Below are 25,244 nucleotides of genomic sequence, written 5' to 3'. Positions count from 1 at the left end.
TTTTTTAAAGAAAAAAGAAATACCGATTAGGCTCGTGGCATAAGCGTGTATCAGCTCTCTCCGGCGCGGAGATCCCCGTTCCCACGTATTCGCGCCTCTGCCACGCACCCAAATTCCCCCACCGAACACGCATATCGTTCTCACAGGGCCGACGCCCCCCATCTCTCAATTTTTAAAAGTGTGGTGGGGGACCTTGAAACATTATCCCTAAAGAGAGGGAGGGATATCATTGGTGGGAGCAGAGAGGACGGTCTTAAGTTGGGAAAGGAGTTTGCTGAAAGGGTAAATGACTGATGGGGTGAAAAGAAGACGAACAATGTTAGAAGTGTAATATACGAACAAACAAATGTATATATGTATATAGCTGAATAATTCTTTATAGGAATATATATTTGCCACCCCTCAAACTCCCCTCCATATATATATACTGTAAATACTGTGCCTCACAGACGAACACAATACAGAAGCCTGATGATGGCAGATGAGATTCTGCTGAAATGTTGCTACAATTTTATAATGACGTGGGAAAATACCCGAACAAAGCTGAATACCATACTGTATGTATGTATGTATGTATGTATGTATGTATGTATGTATGTATGTATGTATGTATGTATATATGTGTGTGTGTGTATCTATATCTATATCTATATCTATCTATATCTATATCTATATCTAATCTATATACATACATACATACTGTATATATATATATATATACAGTATGTATGTATGTATATAGATTAGATATAGATATAGATAGATAGATATAGATATAGATACACACTTTATATAGCACATATATAGCACATATATATAGTACATATATATAGCACATATATATAGCACATATAGCACACACACACACACACACACACATATGTGCGATATTGACCCAAGTCAAAACGACTTCATGTTCAATGTTTTTAATTGTTTTGTTCAATAAAATGTATTTTAAAACTTAAAAAAAGAGAAAGGGGGAGAGAGAGAGGGACAGGGGGAAAGAAGGAGGGGGCGTCTATTTACACCGACACCTCTTCCTTGACCCGCATACTCAAAAACCAACAAATCAAAGAGACCCCAGACCATTGAAGAAGGGGGGCGGAGGGGGCGGAGGAGGGGGGCGCAGAGGGTCACCCTAACTTATGTGGCGCCGCGAATCTATTTTTCACGCGGGCGAATCCGCTGAGATTTTGTCCAAGCTCTTTCTGAGCCGGGGAACAAAGAGAGGGGCGCCAGATAAGGCGAAGCGCTCGGATTCCCACGCAGAGATATTGGCATTTTTGGGGTGGAAGAGACGCTGTCCGAGCGGCCGAAGCTCTGGAAAGGCCGGAAAAATAGGAAGAGGCTGAAGTTGGGGTTGAATTCGATCTATTCCCACGCAGCTGTTGCACGCGACACGGAGGACAACCCCCCCAAAAAAAAAAAAAACTCCTGGGAGTTTGTGAACCAAAGGAAAAACCCTGTCCAGAAATGAGTGTTTTTGCAACGGGAAGCCAAGTCTGCATCTCCGGGGTGTTTGGTGCAGCCCGATCCTGAATGCCAACTGCGGAATAGCTCTTCAGGATCCCGCTTTAGATCTGCTCCTAGCCACGGGCGGCCAAGGTGGGCCGTAAGCTTTGAGCCACGCGCGACAGAGAACTTTCCCGTTGGGCGGTCAGATCCAGGAGACGGCTGCGGGGGAAGGGAATATTTTTCTCCGTGGGGAAGATCTCCTTCCCCTTCTCCACACACACACACACCCGCACCCCACGCCCCGAAGGACAGGCGGCTTTTATAGAGAGACCCTCCTCGATCCATACTCCGTTCCACGGACATCAAAGCTTCAGTGGGTTTGGTTCTGAACTTGAACGGACGTGGCCGGGAGAAGCCAGCATTCAATACACGTGGGAAAAGCGTAAAAGGCGAGGGTAACACGTAAGTGTGTGTGTGTGTGTGTGTGTCAAAGGAGGGGGGCGTGGGGAAAGGTAGGAGGCAAATCCGTCCAGTCCATTTCAGTCCGACTTCTGCATGTGGTCTGTTTGGACTCCGGAGTTTCATTGTTACGTCTGAACGAGTTTCGTTACCTCCGGTTTGTCCCTTCTCCCACCCCCACCCCCCACCCCCCGCTTTCCCCGACTCGGGTTTTTCTCCTGATAGTTTCTACAATCCGTTGGAAGGCAGTTCCCATCACTCTCAGCCGGCCAGACCTGCCTCTGGTTAACGTGTGAAAGAGGTCCCCCCCTTGGTGAAACCTGCAAGGAGGAGGCATAAGCGACGGGAAGACCCCGAAAAGATCACCCCCACCCCCCATTAGCGCCTCCGCTTGGTAACTGGTACTCGACTCCTTGGCCGAGTTCACACAAAAGCCCCCTACCCCCTTCCTTGCTCCGTGAACTAACCCCCTTGGCCAGAGCTCTTAACATACAGTCGGCCGCAAAACGAATCAAACGTCCCCGGTTCACGCAAACCACGCTCGGCTAACCAACTACTAACGGAACCAAAGGCTCACACCAAACAGGCTCCGAACGCGGTCAACGCGCCGCCTCTGGAGCCCTTTCGCGCCGAAGAAGGGAGTTCAGTTGGTTGTGGGAACGCAGCTCTTTGCGTGCAAAAGGTTTTCATTGCCAGGTTTTCCAGCCGGGAAGCAACATTCAAAGCGGGTTTTCAAGAGACTATTCAGGGAGGGAGGGAGGAGGGTGTAGGGGTCGCTTTGTTCTCGATTCCTCACCCCCCCACCTCCACCCCCAGTTCTCCTGGACAGGCCAGGTTGACTGGCATGACCTCGCCTTCCCTAACCCAAGAAAGACGCCCCGCCGCTCCTCCCCTCCCCTCCCCGGAGTCCCCACCTGCCAGCCCCGGGGTGTGTGTGTGTAGGGTGCGCCCCCAAGGCCCGCGTGCCTCTGTTGGCTGGCTGACTGGCTGCCCCCCCCGTCCGCCGCCGCCTCTGCCCCGCTCCAACCCGGAAGAGCTCGGCTCTCCCTTGCCCGAGCGAGGAAGAGGAAGAGGAGGCGGAGGCGGTGGCCGATGGGGCTGCCGCGGCTAGTAGTGGCGGCGGCGGAGGAGGAGCGGCGAGGTCAGAGCGATTTGGGCTGGCTGCTCGGAGGATGCGCAACGCCTCCGGTCTCTCCTCTTCGGGGCCCGGCCACAGCAGCAGCAGCGGCGGCAGCAGAGGCAACGGGACCCACGCGGGAGTCCAGGATCACGCGTGACGGGCAAGGGTGACGGGGATCCGGCTCCTGGGGTGCCCAAGAAGGCGCGATCGGCGGCCCAGGTCAGTACTGGAGACCCTTCTGCGTTTCTTTTGGCATCCCCCCACCCACCCGGCGAGATCCGGAAGCCTTCCAGAGGCTCGGCCCGCGGGTGTGTGTGTGTGTGTGTGTGTTTGCGCGTGAAGCATGGGGGAGGCGGGATTTCCCCCTCCCCCCCCGCCGGGGATCCGTTGCTTTCAACCCGGTCCGGGGTCGGGAAGGGTGTTCAGGGGTCTTCCCGCGCGACCCTGGGATCCACTGGAGGAGAGAAAGGGAAGGCAAAGCTCTCGGATTCGTCCTCCCCCCCCGTTTTCCAAATGCCAGGTTTCTTCGTGGCATCCTTGGCTGGCTCCGGAGAGGCCAGAAAAACGAGGGGAGCGCGTGGGTTGGACCCACGCACGCCCAGGCCCACCGGATGACCTGTCCGCGTTGGCCCCTCTCCCTCGCGGGTGGGGGTGGCCTGAAGGCGGAGTGGGGGTGTGGGGGTTTGGTAAGAAGCAAAGGGGAAGAATCAATAGCCGGGGCGGTTTGGATCGCTTTCCTCGCCCTGCCCCGTTCCTTTGAGGCCCGCCGGCCACGGAGCCGGGCTTCGGGGCACCGGTTTTGGGGAGAGGGGGCGAATTTGGGGGGCAAAGCGATCAGTCGACCCGGCCCGCGATTCCAAGCCTTGGTCGTTTGTCCTTTCCACGGCCGCCTTTGTCTGCCTCCATCTTTGCGCACCGGCCTTTCCAGGTAATCCTCTAATAATCCTATTCGCCTGCCTGGACGTGGGCTAGGAGGTCCCACGTCCACGTTCTTGCCCCGCTCGTGTCGTCCACATTTCGGTACTGACCTTTTTGCCTTAAAAATAAGCCCATGACTTCTCCCTCTTTCTTTCTTTCTTTCTTTCTTTCTTTCTTTCTTTCTTTCTTTCTTTCTTTCTTTCTTTCTTTCTTTCTTTCTTTCTTTCTTTCTTTCTTTCTTTCCTTTCCTTTCCTTTCCTTTCCTTTCCTTTCCTTTCGTTTTCTTGCTTTTCTTGCTTTTCCTTCCTTCCCCCTCTCTCCTTTCTTCCCTACATCCCTCTTCCTTCCTTCCTTTTTCTTTCTTTCGTTTTCTTGCTTTTCCTTCCTTCCTTCCCTCCCTCCTTCCCCCTCTCTCTCCTCCCTCCCTTCCTTCCTTATCTACCTACCTTTTTCTTTCTTTTTTTCTTTCTTCCTTCCTTTTTCTTTCTTTTTTTCATTCATTCGTTTTCTTCCTTTTCCTTCTTTCCCTCCTTCCCTCCTTCCTTCCTTCCTCCCTCCCTTCCTTCGATCCTTCCTTCCTTCCCTCCCTCCCTGTGCTATTTTCCCTCCTTCCATTTTCTTCCTTAAAAGAACGATTGCCTTCAACCTTCCCGTCTTGCGCGGCTCTTCCCAGTCAAACCGCGCGCTTTCCTTAACAAATGGCTTCGGGAACCAAAACAGATTTTTCTTTTTCTTTTTTCCAGCCGTGTGTGATCCATCCGAGGCGGGAGAGATAAAAGACGCGAGGGATACAAATCAAGGAAGGAAGAAACGGGAGGGGGGAAGGGGGAAAAGAGAGAGAGAGAGAGAAACCCAATCCCGCAGAGCAGGGACCGAAGCGCCCTCCTCGCCGAGCCCCGGCATCCTCTCGCCCCGTCTTGCTTAAAAGAGGGATCGCGGCTAGGGCGCTGCTGGACGGCGATCCACACGCCGCAGGGTTTGCTGGGGCCAGGGAAACGTAGGCTGGGAGCAAGGAGGTTGCAATTCACGTGGCTCCCTCTCTCCCTTCCCTGCTTCCTAGCAGCCGTGGATCCGTGGGGGTGGGATATGTGTGCGTGTGGAACGAGGTGAGAACGGGTATTTGCTTCAAGACCCGGGCGAGGTAGAAGAGGCGCCTCGGAAGCCCCCGAGTTTCTGCTCCTTGGCTGGGTTTTTTTTGGCCTCCTATCTAGCAAACCCGCTGGAATCCAGCCGAAAGGAAGACGCCGAGAGATAAGGGAAGGAACAAAAGAGAAGGAGAAAGGATCAGAAACCCTGAACCCCGAACGGGGAAGGAGGCTTCCCGCTTCGCGCACTCAGAACCCCGATCTCGGTAAAGAAACCCTTTCTTTCATTCGGGTTTTGGCTTTTTTGCGCTCACACGTTGAGTCTGCAGGGTTCCTCGTCTCCGTAGCGCCCTTCCAATATTTTTACCCAGCCAGCCAGCGAGCCAGCTACCCAGCACAGGTTGGAGGATTGAAGGAGCGGAGCCGAGGGATTCTTTCGGCCCCTTTTTGGAATCGCTGGCGGGCAATTTGGCTGCGCGCCTGCCTGCCTGCCTGCGCGGGAGTGATCGACTCAGCCGGGATCCCTTTTCCTAGCCCGGATTCCTCCCTCCTTCCCTCTCCCTTCCCCCAAGCGTGTGACTCTCCCTGGCATTGTCCTTGTGCGGCGTCCACGCCCCCCCTCCCCCGTGCCTGGGCGTCCACGCACCTCCCTTGCCACCCTCGGGGACTCTGAAGCGAGTACGCGTGGGGTTCAGATAGAAAGCGATCGGCAGAGGGCAGAGACCTGCGAGCTATCCTGACGCCCGTTTTTGGAGAGAAGATTAAACCCGCCTCGCTCAAAAGATACCCAGGTGGGTCTTTCTGGGATATCCCGCTGCCAAGCGTGTCCGTCTGAATGCAACGGGGCTCGGCTGCAGGAATAGCTCGCGGCCCCCTTCGCGACGTTTGCAGGATGCGCGACGTTTTGCATTTTCCCGCGAGCGGGCTGGATCCACGGGCGGATGGATTTGCCACGCCAAGCCGGGTCTTTGCAAAGTCGTTCCATATTCGCACAGCTGCTGGACGGGCCTCGGTTGGTCTGGCGAGCTGCGAGGCGGGCGACCATAACCGTCGGCTCGGGCGCTTTTGCAGGGCCCGCGGTTGCCGGTTCGGCTTTCCTTAAGGCCTGCTTCGCCGCAATTCTGGGAACCGCGTACGAGCCCCCCCACTACCCCTCGCCTGGGTTCATGCACGCACACAACCAGGTCAGTTCCGAGCCAAAAGAGCAGGATTCGCGCGTCCTGGTTAAGTTTGGCCAGCATTAAACTCGGTTTAACGCGTTGGGGGGCGTGAACGCCGGGTTGGGTGGCTCAGCCGGGGAAGCCAGTAAATTCAGAAACCCGTTTAAAAATCGATTGTGCGAGTCCGTTTCTCTTTTCTGCTGAAATTATTATTATGGTTTGTCTATTATTAATTATTATTATTATTATTATTATTATTATTATTATTATTATTATTATTATTATTATTATTATTATTATTATTATTATTATTATTCGATGGTTACGGAGGCGCGGTTTTCGGAAAGCAAAAAAATGGCCCGCATCAGATGTGGCGATTGATTTGATTACTGGAATTATTAAAATCGTTCATTTAGCCCCCCACTCCTTTTTTTTTTTTTTTTAGGTTAGGGAGAGGGATGGGGGGAAAATGGGGGATGAAACTCACTCAGCCTGGCCTGGCTGAGTCATAATTTCCTAACTCCGGGCCTTAAACAGAGTTTAAGAAAAGCGCGGTCCGAAAGGCGAATTGTTTTTCTTTCCATCTGTGATTTTTTCTTTTCTTTAAAAGGTAGGACTATTTTGTGTGTGTGTGTGTGTGTGTGTGTTTCGGTTCGACTTGGCATTTGCACAAAGCGATCCGAATTATTCGCTGGCCTGTCTTTTCTCAGTGGCCCAGCAGGAGGACAGGACGTGGGCTGGTGAGCGTGGGATGGCCACGGAGTGGCAAAGTGGGGCTTCACAACAAGGCGGCGGCCGCACCTAAGGCTGTCCCTGACTTCAAAGAAGGGGGCGATTCCAGGACAGTGATCAGTGCAAACCTGAATCCCCCCTCCCCCCAAAAAACCAACCCTCCTTCGAACCCCCATTCAGGAAAGCCATGTTCTGCTCGCTCCTCCTCCGCTCCTCCTCCGCTAGCCGGCTTTGTTGAGGCAGCTTGGAAAGGAGAGGCAAGGGAAGGGAAGGGAAAGGAGGAGAAAATAGAAAGGAAGGATAGAAAGAAGGAAAAGAGAAAGGAAGAGGAGGGAAGGAGGAGGGAAGGAAGAGGAAAGGAAAGGAAAGGAAAGGAAAGGAAGTGAGATTCTGGCTTTGCTTTCCAAGTCAGTCAGTTGGTAGAACAATTCCTCCAAATGCTGAACACATTTCCCTTCCCTTCCCTTCCCTTCCCCTTCCCCTTCCCCATAGAAGCAGCCTAGGCCTACACATTTAAAATGCCATTTCAAGGGTCTCTTCCTTTGCCACTAACCTAGTAAGTATCCAGGTTAACTTTTCAGCTGGAGCCAGCAGGGAAGCCCAACCAAAACTGTGTGGTGTGGAGAGAGAGAGAGAGAAAGAGGAAGGAGAGAGAGAAGGATCAGGTATGGATGTATCCCATTTGAAAGCGACAGAGTTCAGCCTTTTGAGTTCAACAGCCGTTTTTGGGGATTGGACCTGGGGTTTCCTTTCTCACCGTTTTGAAGAGAAGTCCTGCCAACCATTCTGCTAAACCCCAAAAGTCTTTTCGAAACAGAGAAAGGTGGCAGCTTGCAGCATGGCCAGATCCTAAAGAAGGCCAGAAGAAGTCAAGGTTTTGCAGATTTCTGGGAAGTTATTGGAATATGGGGCTTCATCCCTCTCCCCAAACTTGGCAACTTTTAAGACTTGTGGACTTCAACTCCCAGAATAGCTGGCTGGAGAATTCTAGGAGTTTGAAATCCACGAAGTCTTAAAGTTGCCAAGTTTGGGGACCCCTGCTCTAGATTGACCCTTAGTTGACAATTCCAGATTCAGGGTACAGAAAAAGATGTGTGTGTGGATGTTTGTGTGTGTGTGTGTGTGTGTGTGTACACGAAGGCTCTTTAGGACACCAAACTGAATCTGCTAAACTAATAAAATAAGTAAATAAAATTGCTTCATTCAAAATACTTCAGCAACTGGGACCCAAAATCTGTATTTCCTTTCATGCTAATAACTACTACCACCACCTCCGCCCATCAATCTGCATGAAAGTGGACTGAAGGTTTTAAGGCATCAGGGATAAACCAATTCCAAATGCAGATATAGTGGGCCAGTGGCACAGGTTGGGGTGAAATAAAAGTTCAGCTTTTAAAATATCTTTTTCATTGACACCCTGCGTGATTCTAGGAACCTTGTTTGTCTGTCAATCATCTATCAATCATCCATCTATTATCTATTTATCCTCTATTCTCTATCACCTGTCAACTTTCATCATCTATCTTTCTATCTATCTATCTTTCTATCTTGCTATCTTTCTATCTATTTTTCTATCTTTTTCTTTCTTTCTTTCTTTCTTTCTTTCTTTCTTTCTTTCTTTCTTTCTTTCTTTCTTTCTTTCTTTCTTTCTATCTATCTATCTATCTATCTATCTATCTAATCTATATCTTCTATCATCTAATCTATCTATCTAATCTATCTAATCTATTTAATCTAATCTATATCATGTCTGTCTATTTCTCTCTTTCTATCCCAATCAAGCAATCCATCAATCTATTTATCTAATCTATTTAATCTATCTATCTACCTATTGGTCTCTCTCTCTCTCTCTCTCTCCCCTCTCCTTTCTCTCTTTTACACATTTATCTATCAACCATCTATCTATCATCTCTCTCCCTCTTTTTCCCTCTCCCTCCCTCCCCATCCCTCTCCCCTCCCTCCCTCCTCCCATCTATCTATACATCTATATAACTATATGGGAAGGCCAGAAGTGAGTTCTGTACAAAAAATATATGGGTCCCAGGCCTGCTTCCAGCTGTGTGTAAAATTTCCCCAAAACGTAAATATTCTTTGCATTAAAATGTGGGTTATTATTATTATTGTTTAAATATACCGGACATTAAAGACTCATTTAAAAGCTGGGGTTTTTCGTTGGAGAAAAGCTACGGAGCGAGCTGCATTTCCGCCTGAAACAAGGCTTAGCAGCCACAAAACGGGTTGCAAGGAGGTGTAAAGGAGGAGGGTGAGCGGGCGAGGCCTTTTTCGGAGTGGTCTTAGCTGGTTTACTCAGGAGTTAGTTCCTGGGGGTTTCTTTCTTTGAACCGGCCCGCGACGGTCGCCAGGCTGGATCACAAAAATCTATCCGGCCTTTTTCTCTTTCCTCCGCTGGTGGGATCTCGGCCGGCCGGGACCCCTGCGGGAAAGCCGGACAGGCGCGTCTAGATGACCTTTAGAACTTTATAATTCTCTCAAGTTCCGTTTTTCAACGCCCTCCGCCCCGAGAGAATTGCAGCGGTGGGAGGGAGGGAGGGAGGACACCAAGCGGGCCCGCCCCGCCCGGTTTTTCTTCCCCGGAGGTCTGTGACGGTGGCCAGAATCGGCAGGCGAGACGCGTGTCAGCGATCGGCCGCACGTGCGAGCGTGCTCTTCTTGTCCAGGTGAGTGCCTCCTTTGCCTCGCTCCTCCGCTCGCTGGGAGCGAGCCAGAGGCTGCAAGGAGTTGGGTTTTCGAGGGCTTTTGCACGGAATCGAGGCACGGGTAGAAACAAACGGCAGGCCGACTAAGAAAATGGTGTAGGGCTGCTTGGGCGAAAGGGGGGGCGGGGTTAGACTAGATGACCTACAAAGGTCCGATTCTGTTAATCCTCCCCGAAGAACCGCTTCGTTTGTCGGGAACAGGGCCCACTTTGAAAAGGGTCTGTTTTGAAGGCCGCCTCTTCACCAAGAGAAATTCCCTTGACTAGAGACGGCAAAAGTAACCTTGGGAAGTCTCGTGTCTGGAAGATTAAAATCTTAATTCTTACCTTCTGGGACTGCGCCTCCTCCTCCTCCTCCTCCTCCCCCCGGTCTGAATGGAGGCGTTATGGAGGGCCGCGTCGAGGCTTTTGAACGCCGGGAGACCCCCCCCCCCACATCTCCTCCGTTCCCTCCCTCCCTTCTCTCCTCTCTCTGCTCCCCTCCCCAATTTGGAAATATTCAAAGTTCCTCTTCGGAGCTGGTGTAGCAGGTTTGACTTACAAGCCTGTCCTGGGGGCAGAGGGTGGGTGGGTGGGGGGCATTTAATGAGCGGGGGGAGGCAGAGCCGCGAAGGCTCGTTCAGATTGGCAAACCTCCTGGCTGCCGCTTACCACCCACCGTCGTTTCTCCTCTTCCCTCCCTCCTTCCCCGATATGTCCCGAGCCTTTCCTTTGATATTGGCTTCTCTAGCCTCAGTCTTGCGTCACTCGCCCCCCCCTTTGCAGGGGCTTCTCCCCCCTCCCCTCCACTTTCCACTCGCAAAGATTTCCTCGCGTGGGGAGGAGGGTTACGAAGAAAAGCGGAATTTCGCCTCCGGGCCAAGGCCCAAAAGCAGCCAAGGCTGTTTTTAAAAAATGGCGTGGGGGGTGTTTTTCCACGACTCTCCCTCCCCCTCCCCCACCCCTTGCAAGGTCTTCTCTCCCCTTTCCACTCGCAAAGCTCTCCTCGCGTGGGGAGGAGGGTTTCGCATCCAGCCCAAAGCACAAGAGCAACCAAGGCTGATGGTTTGTTGTTTTTTTTAAATTGGGGGTGTTTTCTACGACTCTCCTGCCCCTTCCCGCCTCCTCATTCCCCCTTCAACCCATATCAGGGTCTTCCCTCCTTTCCACTCGCAAAGCTCTCCTCGCGTGGGGAGGAGGGTTGGAAGCAGATGTTTGGCATCCGGCCCAAAGCACAACAGCAACTTAAGGCTGTTTTTTCTAAAAAAATGGGGGTACTTTCCACGACTCTCCTGCCTCTTCCCCGCTCCACACACCCTCCCACTCCTTGCAGGGTCGTCTTCTTCCCCCTTTCCACTCGCAGAGCTCTCCTCGCGTGGGAAGGAGGGTGGAGGGGAAAGCGGAATTTCGCCTCCAGTTTAAGGTACAGCAGCAGCTAAGGCTGTTTTTCTTTAAAAAAACAAAAACTGGGGGTGCTTTCCACGACTCTCCTGCCCCTCCCTGCTCTTCCCCTCCCCTTGCAGGGTCTTCCTCCCTTTCCACTCGCAAAGATTTCCTCGCGTGGGGAGAGGATGGGAGGGTGGGGGAAAAGCGGAATTTCGCCTCCAGCCCAAGGCCCAAGAGCAACCAAGGCTGTTAAAAAAAGGGGGGGTGTTTTCCACGACTCTCTTGCCCCTTCCCCGCTCCTCAACCCCTCTCTCCCCTCCCCTCCGTGAGTGGGAGGGGGAGGCTGAATGCTGAATCGTGAGTGGGAGGGGGAGGCCACTGACCAGGAAGCGGAGGGAGGGAAAGAGGGGGGTGGGATTTTCAAGCAAAGGGCGCGAGGCGAAGGGAGGAAAGGAAGGTCAAGCCAAGTCCTTTAGAGCCCCTCCAGCTGCGATCCCGCGAGTCCCCGCCCCCAATTTGAAACGCGTGGCGGAGTTCACACGACACGTCGGAACCAGCGGACTTGACGGGTCTAAGAGGTTCTCTCCCCCCTCCCCTCTCTCCCCCCTTGGGATCGGACTGAGCGCGCCTGGAGCTGCCCAGGTGGGGAACAGGTTAGTCCAGGGAGCCGCCGACGCTCGCTGGAAGGCCGCTTGGGCAGCACCGCGCTGGATGAGTTGGACCAGCCGAAGCCAACCAGCCAGGTCTACTACGAGGGGTTGGCGTGGCTTCTCTCCCACTTCGCCCAGAAAAGCTGGGGGCCCCTCCTGCCCCTCCTTCCCCCCTCCCTCTCCCCCCTCTTTCCCCTTTTCTTCCCCCTTCCCTCCTCCTCCCTCTTCCCTCCCTCTCTTGCTCCCTCTCTTCTTCCCCCTTCCCTTCCCTCTCCTCCCCTTCCCTCCCTCTCCTCCCTCTCTCTTCCCCCTTCCCTCCTCTCCTCCTCCCCCTTCCCTCCCTCTCCTCCCTCTCTTCCCCCTTTCCTTCCCTCCCTCTCCCTCCCTCCTCTCTTTCCCTTTCCCCTCCCCTCCCTCTTCCTCCTCCTGCCCTCCCCCCTCCCTCTTCTGCCCCCCTCCCTCCTGCCCCCTCCCCTCCCCTCCCTCCCTCTTTGCCCCCTGCCCCCAACGCCACTTGTTTTACAGGCGGTGTGTCTGTGTGAGCGAGCGAACGAGCAATTCAAAGCGAAATCTGTAGATCTCTCGCCCCGGGCCGTGTCCCCTCTGTAACCCTCCGATGCGTAGCTGCGGGCTGTTGACACAGCTTTACCTGTTCTTACGTCGCTTCCCTATAAAATGCCAGCGCGGTAAAGCTATAGGTAACTTAATCCCGGCCTCGCTCTCTCTCTCTCTTCCCCCCTCCCGCCCCCACTTTAAGGCGACAGGAGGAAGAGTGGGAGGGGGAGGGGGGCTAACTTGCCAGTCCTGCTCCCCCTTCTGCCTCCCTTGCCCCCTCCCAAAGGAATCGGGCCAGCAAGGAAGAATTAGGATGGTCCTGTTGATCGAATAGTCCTGCGGCTGCACATAGTTGACATATTTGAAGTGTGTGTGTGTACATCTCTCTCTATCTCTCTCCTCCTTCTCTCTCCCCCACTCCCTGTCTCTTTCCCTCCCTCTCTCCCTCTCTCTCCCTCCTTCTCCCTCCCTCTATCTCTCTCCCTCCTTCTGTCTCTCCCTCCCCCTCTATCTCGATCTATCTATCTATCTATATCTTTATTATTGAGCCAGCAATTACGAAGGAAGGTTACTCCCGAGGAAACCTGGGCAGATGGAGGAGGAGGAGGAGGGCGTTCTTTGGGAGGGTGGATCGGCTCCTCCTCCCGGACTACGTTCCCACACGACCCCCTTAAACCCCGTGCGTGAAAGACCCCCCCACCTCCAAGCAGCGCGTGGGAAGGCTCTCGGGCAGCACGAACCGTGGTTAGTTGGGAAGGGGCTTTCCCCGCGGGGCGACTCGTTTCTTCCGCCTTCACACGTTGGAATCGGAGCGCCGGTGACTTTTCGAGACGACACCTAGCGCTTGAACCGCGCGGCGTCGTTTGGAAAAAAAAAAAAAGCCCAGAGCCTCCACTCCGCACCCCAAAACCCTAAATTTTAGTGATATAACTTTACTAAAGGTTAGTAAAATGAAGGATGCTCTAACTTGGGTCCAGCTGGGTCCGACGCGCTTCAACCAGGTCAGTTCAAGAACTAGCGGCTGCAATGCGCGGAACAAACCCGGGCGCGGGTGTGTGGGAATTCGGCCCCCCGACGTTCCTTTCCAACTCGGCGTTACGTCGGAATTTGAAACAGAATAACAGAGATGGAAGGGACCTTAGGAGGTCTTCTAGTCCAACCCCCTGCTCAGGCAGGAAACCCAACACCATTTCAGACAAATGGCTGTTCAATCTCTTCTTGAAAACCTCCAGTGTTGAAGCATTCACGACTTCTGGAGGCAAGTCGTTCCACTGGTGAATTGTTCTCACTGTCAGGAAATTCATTCCTTAGTTCTGGGTTCTTTGGTGAGGTTCCACCCATGGCTTCTTGGCCTGCCTTCTGGTGCTTTGGAGAAATAGCTTGACCCCCTTTTCTCTGTGGCAGCCCCTCAAATGTTGGAACCTTGCTATTATGTCAGCCCTAGTCCTTCTTTCCATCAAACTAGACATACCCAATTCCAGCAATTGTCCTTTCTATATTTTAGCCTCCAGATAACAGATAAGCAGAGTTGGAAGAGACCTTGTAGGTCATCTAGTCCAACCCACCCACCCAAGTGGGAGACCCTACACCATTTCTGACAAATGGCAGTCCAATCTCTTCTTGAAAGTCTCAAGTGATGGCGCTCCCACAACTTCCGAGGGCAACTTCTGTTCCATTGGTTGATTGTTCTCACTGTCAGAAAGTTTCTCCTTATTTCCAGGTTGAATCTCTCCTTGTTCAGTTTCCATCCATTATTCCTCGTCTGGCCTTTGGGTGCTTTGGAAAATAGCTTGACCCCTTTCTCCTCTCTGTGGCAGCCCCTCAAATATATTGGAAGGCTGCTATCCTGTCTCCCCTGGTCCTTCTCTTCCCCTAGACTAGCCATGCCCAGTTATGTTTTACCCTCCAGTCCCCTCATCATCCTGGTTGCTCTTCTCTGTACTTTTTCTGGAGCCTCAACATCTTTTTTATAATGTGGTGACCAAAATTGGATGCAGTACTCTAGGTGTGGTCTTACTAAGGCTTTATAGAGTTTTATACTAATCTTTATAGATTAGTACCTCACTTGATCTTGTCTCCTGTGTGTGACCACAATGACCAAATCTCCCATTTGCCTAAATGGAGATTACTTTTTGCTCTAAATCTGCATTTGGAGAAGGGGCAATCTCAAACTTGTTTTGGCCTGGGCATCCTTGATCCCCCCCCCTTTCTCTTCTCCGCTTCCCGACAGAGCTGGGGAGAATGGAAGGGTTGGTGTTTGGCCCTTTTGGACTTGAGAAATCCTCCCAGCTGATCCTCTGGGAATTAAATAGATGCTTTGGATGCCAGGCCAGGGATGGTGCAGGATGAATTGCACTATGCCATTAAAAAAAACGTTAGTGTAAACTGGACTACATGTCCCTTCACCCCCTAAGAGCCAGTGTGTGCCCTGCGTTGTGGTGGAGACAGCAGAAGGCTAGCAACCTGGTGTAACAACCTGGTTAGTCTTCCATTGGCAATGTGAAGGGGTTACTTTGGTGGTCTTTAAATCATGGTTGAATTTGGCTTCCTTTCTAGCTCATTTAATCCACTGTGGTAATAGTCTGCCTTTATCTTGGAGGGCTTCGGGTGATTTACCTGTGGGGAGTCCCTCAATTTTACCCAGAGCATGAGCAAAAGGGTGGATTTGAATCTGGGTCTTCTGAAAGCAAACCCAGATTAGCTCTCTTGCAACCTGAATTTAGATGTAGTTCCTTGAGTTGCTCATTCAATAGGATTGAGACACACACAGATTACAATTTTGCAGCTTGATGCCTTGCAAGCCAAAATCCAGGCCGCAGATGTCGTAGAGATGCCTTATTTATGTGGGGGCAGAGATCCATGTCCACTTGTGAAACAGCTTAGGAACAAAAAAGTCAACCCAATAGACACTAAAGGCAACTGGACTTTCTTCCTTTTTTTTTTCCTTGAAGACCTTTCCCTTCTCATCCAAGAAGCTTCTTCCATTCTCATTCCCCTGAACAGAAGGAGCTTCTTGGGTGGGAAGTGAAATGTCTTCAATTTAAAAAAAAAAAGTCAAGTTAAGTTGCCTTTTGGGGAAAAAAACAAACACCTTTGGGACAATTGAGTAGAAACTAGATCAGACAACCCGCTCCCCCACCACCAGATGATGGGGGCAGGGAGGTGAATAAGACATAGAGGGCACTCAATGTGTGGTTTACTCAGAAGTAAGCCACCTGGTGCTCTTGGCCCAATGCCCCCCCGCCTTGCAGTAATAACAAGGCTGATCCAACCAAACTCCAGTGAGTAGCAACCAATTCTCATTTGATCTTCATGCTAACTTTCCTCCCCTCTTGGGGGGTGGTGGTAGAAAAGGGGTGCTGAGTTTTGAAGACTGGCCATTGCTATGCTCCAATTCCTGAGGGACACTCCTGACACCATGCTGTTGATTCCTTTAACCTGATTAGTGAAACGAACTGTTTCCCCAGGCTGGCACAACCCTCTGAACCTTAAACCAGCTGTGTGGATTTGCAGAACCTGCTAAACCAGTGGTCCCCAACCTTTTTTATGCCGCGGCCCGGTACCGGCATCAGCTGGGCGCCGCCATCTTGTTTTGATGAAAAAGTGCTTCCGGTGAGCTTTCTACCCGGAAAAGCTCACCGGAAGCACTTTTTCATCAAAACAAGATGGCGGCGCCCAGCAAACCAGCGGCCCGGTAGGATTTGTTCCACGGACCGGTACTGGTCCGCGGACCGGTGGTTGGGGACCCCTGTGCTAAACTACAGAACACGCAGGGCCTTGGCAGGGCCTTGGCAGGGAAGCTGAAGGGTTTTTGGCCTTCAGCTGGGTGGGCCAGACCAGAGCACAACAAACCAAAGTGGGGGAGAGCTACCCCATTATCTCAGGAAGGACATCTTTGGGGATCCCTAGATCCCAGTCGAGCTGGATCCTGAAGTGTCACAGATGAGCAGGGCTCAGAGGTAATCTGGCATTAGTCTGGTGGTTTTTTTTTTTCAGGATGGGACCTTGGTCAACTCAAACCCAGTCAAAGTCAAGAGATCCTACTATACTATAGCCAGAGAACAGCTTGGACCAGAGGTCTCCAAACTTGGCAACTTTTGAGACGCGTGGACTTCAACTCCACATGTCTCAAAAGTTGCCAAGTTTGGAGATCCCTAGCTTGGATCAAATGGGGAAGCAAGTTGAGGGGGTGGCTGAATTCACACGGCTTGCTATGATGGATTGTTGGAAGTGGGTTTCATTAAGCCACTTCCAGGTGAGTTTCCAGGCTGGCTGAGGAATTCTGGGAGTTGAAGTCCACATGTCTTAAAAGTGGCCAAGGTTGGAGACCCTTGTGGTCAGGTAACACTGAGGAAGATTTGCCCTGAGTTAGGGAGGGGAGAAGATGGATTGTTACTTGAACACCCCCTTTCCCCTCCTTAGGTGGTTGTTAACCAGGGATGGGATTCTACCAGTTCACACCTATTCGCTAGAACCAGTTGTTAACATTCTAAGCAGTTCGGAGAACCGGTTGTTAGAAGAAATTACTGGGCTAATCCTGTAAGGAAGGCAGGAAGGAAACATTCTGGTGTTGCTTACAGAAACTGCCTCTCTGTTAACCCTTATTACATTCTTGGCAGGACTAGACTCAGGAATTTCTCTGGAATTTCCCCCCCCCTCCTTTGCTGGTACTTTGCTTGTGTGGAGTGACCATTCAAAGTTACAATGGCACTGAAAAAAGTGACTTATGCCCATTTTTCACACCTACGACTGTTGCAGCATCCCCAGTCATGAGAGGCCAGGCGAGGAGATGCGTGCCTTGATGTGAGTGATATTGAGTTGGCCACACCCAGCCAATAACATGCCCACCAAGCCATGCCCACCAACTTAGCCACGTCCACAGAAGCAGTTGTTAAACAATTTGAATCCCATCCCTGTTGTTAACATACTAGTCCACTCAAACAGTGTTCAGAGTGTTGTGGGAATCCTAGCCCTTGATCAGTTAAAACCTAGCCAAGTGTGTCATGTTTTGAGTTGAGGTTAATCTTGGTTAGTTGCTGGGTGTGAATCCAGAAAATAGCAATACCAACTTAGACTTACATGCCACTTCACAGTGCTTTACAGCCCTCTCTAAGCGGTTTACAGAGTCAGCATTTTACCCCCATCAATCTGGGTCCTCATTTTACCCACCTCGGAAGGGTGGAAGGCGGAATGAAAAGGAGTTAATTCAGGAACCAAAGTTTTGGGTTGTTTTTTTTAAATTTTTATTTCATTTTTTTTGACTGTGCAATCATTTGAGGGGCTGCCACAGAGAGGAAGGGGTCAAACAATGGATGGAAACTGATCAGTGAGAGATTCAACCTAGAAATAAGGAGGAATTTTCTGACAGTGAGAACAATCAACCCATGGAACAGAAGTTGCCTTCAGAAGTTGTGGGAGCTTCATCACTGGAGGCTTTCAAGAAGAGACTGGACTGCCCTCTGTCAGAAATGTTGTAGGGTCTCCTGCTTGGGTGGGTGGGGGGTTTGGACCAGATGACCTCTAAGGTCCCTTCCAACTCTGTTACCCTATATTTTATATTTGTCTAAGATGGCTGAATTGCTAGATATCCAGTTTGAAACTTGAATGTTTGACCCATCTGTAAAAAATCATCCTTGTACACTCCAGTGTTCTCCCTGAATGTGTTTTGGTCCAACCAAAACAGCTTTGGATCCACTCAGACATTCCATGCCAGGTTTTCCCTCTGAAATTGACCAGGTAGCATCCCTACACATGCGAGTTGCAGTTCACATTAAAGTAACCACTTCCTCAATCCACTCCAGTGGGACCCTTTGGCCTAAGGGACTAGGTAGGAAATATTTGGGGAAAGGGCGTGAATCACCTGTCCCCCCCCACTTTTTTTTTTTTTTGTAGAGTGGTGCCTTTCACCATTTTTCATGTGCCAGAGGAAGGGGAATGCTGGGAATTCCTTCTGGTCCATGAAAATTATGTGAAGCAGTCTTCAGATTTTAAAAGCTGGGATGTCCCAGCTTGGCTTCTTTAAGACCTGTGGACTTGAACTCCCAGAATTCCCCAGCCAGCCATTCTGTGGACTTCAACTCCCAGAATTCCCCAGCTGGCCATGCTGTGGACTTCAATTCCCAGAATTCCCCAGCCAGCCATTCTGTGGACTTCAACTCCCAGAATTCCCCAGCTGGCCATGCTGTGGACTTCAATTCCCAGAATTCCCCAGCTGGCCATGCTGTGGACTTCCAATTCCCAGAATTCCCCAGCTGGCCATTCTGTGGACTTCCAATTCCCAGAATTCCCCAGCTGGCCATGCTGTGGACTTCCAATTCCCAGAATTCCCCAGCTGGCCATGCTGTGGACTTCAATTCACAGAACTCCCCAGCCAGCCATTCTGTGGACTTCCAACTCCCAGAATTCCCAGCCAGCCATTCTGTGGACTTCCAACTCCCAGAATTCCCCAGCTGGCCATTCTGTGGACTTCAACTCCCAGAATTCCCCAGCCAGCCATTCTGTGGACTTCCAACTCCCAGAATTCCCCAGCCGGCCATTCTGTGGACTTCAACTCCCAGAATTCCCCAGCCAGCCATGGTGTGGACTTCCAACTCCCAGAATTCCCCAGCCGGCCATTCTGTGGACTTCAACTCCCAGAATTCTGGGAGTTGAAGTCCACAGGTCTTAAAGGGACCAAGCTCGGCCATCTCTGTTCTAAAGGAAACTCCATTTGTGTGTTTACACATCACAGGAAGATCAGGTTTCTAGGTCACCACAATCTGATGTCCAAGCACATCGTCTTGAAGCCCAACAGGCTGAACTAGTTTCCTGAACATGTTGAGTTACAAACCATGCAACAACTCCATTTGGGCTTAATCCAATAAATGTTGGGCAAACCCAACTACCACATTCGGTATGACTTACTCCCAGGAAGGCCCTTGTTATTTTGCAGGAACAACACATCCTCTTGAGGTCTGCATTCACACAGCATGGGATCTCCTTAAGCAGAGTTTGTTGAATCATTTGCTTGCTTCACCTGGCATTGCATGATCCACATATTTTTAATTCACAAACCATGGTTTAATTCATGATAATCAATGGTTTCTTAACTAAGCCACACAATGTCAACTCTTAAACCATCTTAGGTCTGAGTAGAATTAGAGAATCATGGGCATCAGCTAGCTAGCCAAATTGTACTTTAACCAGATGTATTTTGTGTGCTAGATGGCCAGTTTCTACTGCAGTTTTTTTGAAATCCTCTAATACAGGGTCTCCAACCTTGGCAACTTTAAGACTTGTGGACTTCAACTCCCAGAATTCCTCAGCCAGCAAAGCTGGCTGAGAATTCTGGGAGTTGAAGTCCACAAGTAAAGTTGCCAAGGTTGGAGACCCCTGCTCTAATAGAGTAAGTTTTTTTAAAAAAATGGCTTTTAAGAAATGATTCTATTGCATGATATGCAGAAAGTTAGGGCTTGAATCCTGCAGTTTGTGTAAAGAAAACTCTTATTTTATTTTGCATTTTTTTAAACACTCCTGTTCAATGAGATTTGCTTCCGAGTTGATAATGCCTGCAGGGTGGTGCTTTGATTGAAGTCAGCTAAATGGAACCGTCTCAAGTTAAACCAGTTCCCTACAGTTACTCCAGAGTAAACCAAAAGGACACACATCCAGTTAGATTCCATTGTGCAAAATGCCCTTTTGAGGTGAAACATCCTGGGGTGGGAGGGAAGAGTTGGAAAACTAAGTTGTAACTATTATTGTAGCTGCAGGTTTGCTTAGTGCGTGAAGTTCTGCAGTTTTGCTCAGGGAATCATAATGACCCATTTGAGTAAAGGATGCTTTCTGTGAGGAAACAAGCTTTGGTTGGAAAGCTACAAGTTATTTCCCCCCCCCCTCCTCCCAGTTTGCAGCCATGGGTAGAGTTTGAAAGTTGTAAAGAAGGCATTGTTGTTATCGTTGGAGGAGAAGAAGGCATTGTAAGCAGTTCTTTGAAAAGTTGTCTCTTATTCAAGCTAGTATTCAGAGCTAGTATTCTGCTTTTTTCCTCCTATAAACCACTTTGAAAATTAAACTGGGAAGTTGATAGAGCTTATCTTGAAAGACAAGTTAAACTTAGAGGGTCCCTGTAGCTTTTTATGAACCAAACCATTAATAAGCCATAATATGGTGGAGAAACCATACTCAAGCCTCATGATTTGGTTTCCACAACGGGCTAATATTGTACAAGAGCAAAGTTTTCTCAAGCTGCCAAACCACAAAACTAACTCAGCTCACTTGAACCGAGCCCACCCGTAGCATTAAAAACAAAGCAAAACAAAAGGAAAACCTGTTCACACAGCGTGCCTAACCAGTCCCAGCAAACCGCCTTTTGCACAACTTTGGTTGGGTTTAGTTGAAATCTTGATTAGTCTTTTGTGGCTTGGGGTGTTGTGTGAACCCAGCCCATCTAATTAATTTATGATTCAGTTTATTGCTGCCTTAATTTGGGAAATGGCTTACTTTTAAATAAAGGAGTCAAGCTTGTTGTGTAACACAGCTATTGTGAGTAGTGAATTTCTTCTTCTTCTTCTTCTTCTTCTTCTTCTTCTTCTTCTTCTTCTTCTTCTTCTTCTTCTTCTTCTTCTTCTTCTTCTTCTTCTTCTTCTTCTTCTTCTTCTTCTTCTTCTTCTTCTTCTCCTCCTCCTCCTCCTCCTCCTCCTCCTCCTCCTCCTCCTTCTCCTCTCCTTCTCTTCTTCTTCTTCTTCTTCTTCTTCTTCCTCTTCTTCTTCTTCTTTTCTTCTTCTTCTTCTTCTTCTTCTTCTTCTTCTTCCTTCTTCTTCCTCTTCTTCCTCTTCTTCTTCTTCCTCTCTTCTTGTCTTCTTCCAGTCTGGGAGAAAAATATCCTTCTCCTTCTCATTTTGGGGTTAACTTGAAAGAAGGTTGCAAACATTCTAGACTGCAAAAATCCTGATAATCACTAGATGGCACCAAGAGACATGCAAATTCTAACCCTTTGGTGCCACCTAGTGGTCCCTCAGATTGTTGCAGGCCAGATCTCTCGTAGTCTTACTTTTCCTCTTGGTCCGCTGTGATGAAGTTTAAGAAAGCCCTTGATGGATTAATCCAGATATGAAGAAGATAAAAACTTTGAATGGGGTCCAGAGACCAAGACCAGGGAGGTTGATGAGATGGTTGAGGTTAGCCTAGAGAAGACAATATGAAGTGATTTGAGACCCAAATATGAGAAAGGCGATGGTGAAAGTATGGATCCATTTATCTTCACCCCCACCAGAGGACAATCCTAATAGAGGGAACAGTTTTTGCAGTGATGGGTCTCCTATGTCAATTTGAAAGCTTGTGGACTTCAGCTTAGTCCAGAAGTCTTCAAGTGACCAAGGTTAAACAGCCCCGATTTACGATTTACGGGAGATGATCTGGTTCACAAAACACGCTGAATGACAGTATATGCCACATCACTTCGGTGTGGCCTACCTTGGGATGCTCAGTCAGTTGTGTTCTCTTGGAAGGATGTACAAATAAAATAAATCAAAAGTCTATTCCTAATTTTAGGACCAGACAGAGCTGGTGGAATTTTTCTACCAGCGATTTCTGAGGAATGGGTCTTTTGCGGGGGATCAAGGTTGTGTTAAGACTGAATTTTTCAGCAGTACCTCCCTCTCCTTCAGAGAGAGGGGGGAAGGAGAGAAAGAGAGAGGAGAGAGAGAGAGAGAGAGAGAGAGAGAGAGAGAGAGAGAGAGAGAGGAGAGAAAGAGGAGAGAGAGAGACAGAAGAGAGAGAGAGAGAAAAGGAGAGAGAGAGAGAGAGAGACACACAGAGAGAGACAGAAGAGAGAGAGAAAGGTGGGAGAGGGAGAGAAGGAGAGAGGGGGGAAAGACAGAAGAGAGAGAGAGGAGAGAGAGACAGAGACAGAAGAGAGGGAGAGAAAAGGGAGAGAGAGGAGAGAGAGACAGAGACAGAAGAGAGAGAGAGAAAAGGGAGAGACAAGAGAGAGAGACACACACAGAGACAGAAGAGAGAGAGAGACGGGAGGGGAGAGAAGGAGAGAGAGAGAGGAAAGACAGAAGAGAGAGAGAGAGGAGAGAGAGACAGAGACAGAAGAGAGAGGAGAGAAAAGGGAGAGAGAGGAGACACAGCACAGAGAGAGACAGAAGAGAGAGAGGCGGGAGAGGGAGAGAAGGAGAGAGAGAGAGAGGGAAAGACAGAAGAGAGAGAGAGAGAGAGAGAGACAGAGACAGAAGAGAGAAAAGGAGAGAGAGGAGAAACAGAGAGAGAGAGGAGAAACAGAGAGAGAGAGAAGGGAGAGAGAGAGAGAGAGAGAGAGAGAGAGAGAGAGAGAGAGGAGGGAAAGGGAGAGAAGAAGGGTGGGAGGCAGAGTTTCATTCCTTTGACCCTGCTTGGATGGGGCCTTTTGTGAAATCTGTAAGTCTGTTGGTTGGTCTAATTTCAAAAACGAGAGGGGGAAGAGGAAAATAAACCTAAATGGATGACACCCCCCACCCCCATGCAAACATCCAGTTCAGCCCCACTGAATTTCCTTGCAATCTTACCCAGAAGTGAGAGATTTTGTTACTTGTTTCTAAACTTTCTCTACCAATGAAAGTTGGTATGAAAGGAGAATTTCATTCCCCTGCAGAACTGGATAAATATGTCCTTTGGCTTTTAAACCAAAAAAGGAAGGGGAATGAGATTAGCCCGACTCCAGGGCTGTGTTCAACACAGGCTCCTAAATTTCAAGCCGTATTAAATATGGCTTGTCCCAAAAGGTGGTTTGTTTTTTTTTCTCTTTTCCTTTCAAGAGACAAGGGGAAATTCTTGGGTTTTATTTGTTTTGGAAACCTTGCACTTCTCACCCAAGAAGTTTCCTCAGTTTCCACTACTACAGTTCTACTTCTTGGATGAGAAGTGGGGCACGTTTTCAAACAAACAAACAACAAAAGAAAAACCAAGAAAGTCTAATAAAAAAGCAGCTTTTGGGGCAACCATGTCCTGGGTGATTGAGTCTCTCCACTGACATTAAATAGGGCTTATTCAAATAAAAACGTAACTGCTTGGGATTCACTCTGACACTTAAGCCACAAAGAAGGAAGCCATTTAAGGTTCGCTTGTTTGTATCCCTGGTTTTAATGCCTCTCCCTCGTTCCAGGATTGGAAAACTATCTCTCTCCATTTGCACAGCCTGGTAAGTTTTTTTTTTTTTTTTTTTAACTCCTTGTTCTCACAACGGTGCTAAACATCAGAAGGTGTTCATGTTTTGGTATTTGAGGAAGCACCATACACATGAGAAAGATGTAGAAAAAGTCCGCGGTGTTTTTCGTTTTCCAAATCATAAATGGAATTTTCCAATGAAAAAAACTAGTCAGAGAAAAACGAGACAGGTCCCTTAATTAGATGTTGTGATTTATGTCTTTTAGAAGCTTCCAGATTAATAGCATTTAAACCAAAGTTTTGCCTGGAGCTTTTGAGGGTAGGGAAAAGCCGAAAAGTTTTCCAGTGACAAACTTTGGTTTAAACGTTCTTAAACTTTTTCTTTTTCTTTTCTTTTTAAGAAGGGGTGGGGGTGGGAAATAATACTGTGGAATATTCTGAAAGAGGCCTATATAGCCTCGGAAATGCGGAAAAGCGCCTTCGTTTAATGGCTCCTTTTTTTCCGGCTTTTTACACAGAATCAATCCATTGGGATTGATGGGAATAATCCCATTGATGGGAATAATCCCATTTTTATTTTATTGGGGCTCCTGTTCAATTAACCCAAATGCAAATCAGCCAGAATCGAAGCTTCTGCGGACTTTTTGCCGCAACTTTTTGATTTAAATCTGGGAGCCAATATTTCATAAGATGAATCATTTGTGGAACTGAAAAAAAAATAGCAAGGAAAAAAAATGATTTTTTTTAAACTGGGTACCGATTGAAAGAGAAAAGGTCCAGGAAAGCAGGGCGGGAAATAAAATCTAATGAAGAGTAAGGAGGCTTATTTGCTACGATTACTTGCACCTCTTGGTGGTCTTAAACTCCCGAAGTTTAAAGACAATTCAGGACAATCGAGTTGCTCTTTGCGCATCGGTTGGTTCGACTAGATCCCTCTTCCCCAAAACCAGTAGATCGAAAAGTAGATCTTTGACAGCGAAGTAACCCCCACCCCCACGGAAATCAATTCAGGCAACCCAGAAATGATTGAAGGCGGAACTTTTAGCTGTTCTTTCTGAAGTTAAAGGCAGAACATTCCGGCGTGACGGGCTACACGTGAATTTCTTCTAAGCGAGGACACTTCGTACTCTTTTAAGCAGCCACGGATTAATTATTCAGATGTAAAGTTACGGACTCGGCGTTCAGGAAGTCAATTAATCCTCCTTTCTTTTTCCCAGACGTGCGCGCAGCAATCGCGATCCAGGCCAAAGGGTCCGATCCAAAGCCAGTTGCGCGGGGTCCGGGAGAGGAGTGGCGATCGAGCAACCCCTCCTCACATTCCCTGATTTTAAAACGATCCCCGACTCGATCCTCTCTCCTGCGCTTTGGTTTGCCCCATAAACCTAGGCTCTTAACTCATATCCTCCCGCCCTCCAAATTCGAGATCCCCCTTTTTTTTCTCTCCCCCTCGTTCCGAGGAAAGTAAAACCTGTGCGAATTAAAACTTTTTTTTAAAAAAAAGGGGGGGGGGAGGAAAGGAGGGGCCCCTCTGCTGCCTTTGGAAAAGCGGGCCCCCCCCCCGCGCCTCTGGCTTCTGGCGTCTGAATGAGCCACTAGGGGATGCCAATGGCTCAATGGACAGAACGTTGAGAATTGTTAAAAGTTCGAACGCGGGGCGGGCAGCCAATCGGCGACGGCTTTCGGCGAGCGGAGGGCGGTGATTGGCTCTGAGTGTATCCATTCCTTCCTCTCTTTCTCTCTGTTTTTCTCTGTCTTTTTCTCTTTTTTTCTCTTTCTCTTTTTCTCTTTCTTTCTATCTCTCTTTCTTTTTCTCTCTGTCTCTTTCTCCTTTTTCTATCTCTCTTTCTTTCTCCCTCTCTCTCTTTCTCTCTCTCCCTCCCCGTTTTTCCTCAAAGTCAATCGTTT

The 25,244-nt window shown here is 49.3% G+C and overlaps 1 protein-coding gene across 2 annotated transcripts in view; it reads left to right on the top strand.

Moving 5' to 3' along the window:
- The first annotated feature begins 2,972 nt into the window (after positions 1–2,972).
- The window catches only part of GATA3 (GATA binding protein 3), a 93,392-nt gene continuing 71,120 nt past the window's right edge, over positions 2,973–25,244 (top strand). Inside the window, exon 1 of one of the 2 annotated variants that reach the window (XM_087968900.1) lies at positions 2,973–3,253. The gene's annotated coding sequence lies outside the window, so the exon portion shown is untranslated. The remainder of the gene's footprint in view (positions 3,254–25,244) is intronic. The other variant, XM_087968898.1, reaches the window with a different exon arrangement.

This window comes from Notechis scutatus, chromosome 6 (genome assembly GCF_049901735.1).
Source record: "Notechis scutatus isolate UNSWTSFEM ecotype Mainland chromosome 6, rNotScu1.2, whole genome shotgun sequence".
Classification (NCBI taxonomy): domain Eukaryota; kingdom Metazoa; phylum Chordata; class Lepidosauria; order Squamata; family Elapidae; genus Notechis; species Notechis scutatus.
This window is presented reverse-complemented; position numbering and strand designations above follow the sequence as displayed.